We start from the raw sequence: 3,636 nt of genomic DNA, 5'->3' as shown, positions 1-3,636 counted from the left end.
TAAAACGGAAGACAAATGGAAGCACACTGTCAGTTTAAAACGGGACAGCGGAGTGACAACGCAAACCACACGGAAGTCATAACGGATGAGGAAACTGGTAAAGGATGTGTGCATGAGGCCTAAAAGGAATTATTTTTATTGATTTACTCTTAAAACACCGTAGTCCCATCTAATGTATTAACAAAACCCCCCCAAAAAAAGGGGGGGGGGTGTTTCATATAGTTGGTATAATTTTTAAATACTGGAGGATTTCTTGGGGACAGCCTCTTTATATATAACAGCTTTGTGGTCTTTCAGGTTGCTTTGTCACATTCTCCGTGCTCTGTTCCTGCCTGTATTGTTTTTCTCTCTGGCAGTGAGCGACAGGAGGACTAAACCCTGCAGACCTGTCCCTTCCTCCTTACTGGTATTTAATCAGACCCTACGCATTTCCAAATGTGAATACCTATATAGAACCAGACCTAACGATAAACGTTATAGTAAACGTCTGGGGCATCTCAGGGGAGCCAACCTATGAAAACTAGGAGATATGAAACCAGACGTAATCCCACAAAAAGAAAGTTCAACCCTTTGGATGACAATGTAGGAGGTGAACTTAAGGTAATCAACCTCTCAGATATAGTATTTACTCCTAGTCAAATCTCAGTGCTCTCCTTGGGTCTGTCAATCTGTCCTGTGACAGGCTTTGATGATTTTCTAGCCATCAAGGATGTGTTTCTGTTTGCACGCAAACTTATATACAAAAAGTATCACTCTAAAAATGAACCTCATCATCTCTTTACAGCACAGGAGGAATTGGAAGCGGTCTGGGCGCTAGAATCTCTACTCCAGGAGCAAGAAGTCAGTAATGGTAGGTTTCCAGATACCATTCGCCCTAGGTCCACCACATTTCCTCCCTTGTCACTAAATCCATCGGTGGAGATGTTCGTCAGAATGGTGGTTGACGAGCTTCGGAAGTTGCCACAGGATCGTGGCTATGATAATTTATCTTGGGCCCAGCGAAAGGCTTTACGTGAGCTTAAGCAGATGAAGGGCATTGTGTTTAAACCGGCTGACAAGGGTGGAAATGTGGTGATATGGCCTATTGAGATGTACGAATCAGAGGCATATCGGCAATTACGGGATGTGGAGTGTTACAAGCGTTTGACATATAACCCGACTACTGACTTCAAAGGACAGTTGGATGCGATACTAATGGAAGCTTGTGATAATAACATCATCACTAAAAAAATCATGGATGGGCTCACTGTGAAGTTTCCCATCACTCCCACACTATACCTCCTACCAAAGGTACATAAAGATCATAAGAAACCACCAGGCCGGCCTATTGTGTCAGGATGTGGGAGTTTGTGTGAGTCTATCTGTCGCTTCCTGGATTTTTATCTCCGTCCATGCGTCAAGAATCTACAATCATATGTGAAGGATTCTACGGACGTGTTGAAACGCCTAGATGGGGTGACCATTGAGCAGGATATGTATTTGGTATCCTGTGATGTGGAATCCCTGTACACCTGTATTGACCACGAGTTAGGGCTGCGAGCTATTCAATACTTCTTAGGCCCATGTGATCACGATTGTGAATTGGTCCAATTTCTGATCCTCCTTTTGCGTTTTGTCTTTGAGCATAATTATTTTGTGTTCAGGGACAAACACTATTTACAACTTCGGGGGACGGCAATGGGTGCCACCTGTGCACCTTCATATGCGAATTTATTTTTGGGCTACTGGGAACAGGAAATTGTACGGGAGGCCATGGATATGGTGTCTGGATGTGTTGTTAGTTGGATGCGTTTTATCGATGACATCCTTTTTATTTGGCAGGGTACGCGTGCAGACCTTGATCAGTTTGTATCCATTTTGAACAACAACACACAGAACATCAAATTAACGAGTAAGATCAGTCAAACCAACATGGATTTTTTGGATATCAAAATGACAGTACAAGATACAGGTAAGCTCAGCACCACCATTTTCCGTAAGGAAACTTCTGTAAATTCTCTCCTACATGCATCGTCCTTTCATCCCTCTCATGTTATACGGGCTATCCCTACGGGGCAATTCCTGAGGGCCAGACGTGTATGTGACTCCGATTCTAATTTTGAAAGAGAATCACAATGTCTGAGGACCCGCTTCATACAACGAGGGTATCCTAAAAAGGATATCGAGAAGGGATATCATAGGGCTTGTCACAGTAATAGGAATAATCTGCTTACTCAACAAAAACGTAAGAACACGGATGATATAGTGAGACTTATTACTCCATACAACTCGCAATGGATGGAGATAAGAAATATTGTGACTCGCTTTTGGCCAATTCTGCTCACGGATCCAGATTTGAAAAAAACATCTACCCCCGAAGCCCCAACTTACAGCCAAAAGAAGTAAAACCTTGGGTGACCACTTAGTTCGGAGTCACTATAGTGCTCCTAGTCCCAAAACCTATCTTTTTGGCTCTAAAGGGCCGACGTGGGGATCTTTCTCTTGTGGTCATTGCTCTATTTGCAAATTGATTGTGAAAACTGATACATTCACTGATTCTGAAAAGAAAAGAAGTTTTAAAATTGTACACTTCATCAATTGCAGTACTACTGGTGTAGTGTACATGGCAACATGTCCATGTGGCCTGTCTTATGTAGGCATGACCACAAGAGAACTTAAAATGCGAATTCAAGAACACGTGAGGGACATTAAAAAGGCTGGAACAATAGAGGGTAATAACTGGGAAGAAATCGATAAATTGAAATCTATCCCCCGACATTTCCGCGATTTTCACAATAACAAGTGGCAGGATTTAAAGGTTCATGGCATCGACAAAATTCTTGTTGGATCACGTGGAGGAGATACTTTCCGTAAATTAGAACGGATCGAATGTAAATGGATCACAAAATTGAAGACTAGCGCGCCTCTGGGGCTCAATGAGAAAATGTCCTTCGCTTCCTTCCTATAACAATATTTTCTTTTTGGGTCCTATAGCATCATTATCTTTTAACTTTTTAAACCTGTATATATTTGACTGGTATGGTTGGACTGTGCTGTTAATAATTGGTGGGCTTGTTGGTTTAAGCATTATTGCGTTTTGGCTGTATCCATATTTGGTGGCATTTTTAACATCATCATTTTTGTCTTTTTATAGGGGCCATACGATCTGTATTTATTGGGCTGAATAGAATACCAAGTATCACATATTATATCTCAGAATAATGTTTTTGGTTGGACTCTATTCAACAATACGTTTTGAACATACTCTAAATTTTGATCATTTTTTAGCTCTTTTCATGGGGTACTTATTTTTATTCGTGTGTTTGTGCACACACTGCACACATATTTATTATACATTATTTATTATCCACTTTATATATCCTTATATAAATTTTGTCATCACACTTGGTATGTTGTATATATATATATTTTTTTTATATTTATATTTTTATTTATTCACATTTATGTTTACACATATTCACTCTCAATATATTTGTATATATTTTTTACACGCTTGTTATTTATATACATGCTAACAATAAAATCACATATGTCTTATCATTATAAATTTTTTTGAGCATATTAGAACATATCACATTGTACATCTGTTACATTATTGTATGTATTATTTATATTAATAAATAGAATTGTATTTTA

At 39.4% G+C, this 3,636-nt stretch overlaps 1 long non-coding RNA gene across 1 annotated transcript; it reads left to right on the top strand.

Annotated features, from left to right (window-relative positions):
- Positions 1-808: 808 nt before the first annotated feature.
- LOC142740528 (uncharacterized) lies at positions 809-3,383 on the top strand. Its single transcript, XR_012880757.1, has 3 exons — positions 809-850; positions 1,822-1,951; positions 3,134-3,383. It is a non-coding gene; the product is annotated as an uncharacterized LOC142740528 (long non-coding RNA).
- The last annotated feature ends 253 nt before the right edge of the window (positions 3,384-3,636 follow it).

This window comes from Rhinoderma darwinii, chromosome 2 (genome assembly GCF_050947455.1).
Source record: "Rhinoderma darwinii isolate aRhiDar2 chromosome 2, aRhiDar2.hap1, whole genome shotgun sequence".
Lineage (NCBI taxonomy): Eukaryota > Metazoa > Chordata > Amphibia > Anura > Rhinodermatidae > Rhinoderma > Rhinoderma darwinii.
This window is presented reverse-complemented; position numbering and strand designations above follow the sequence as displayed.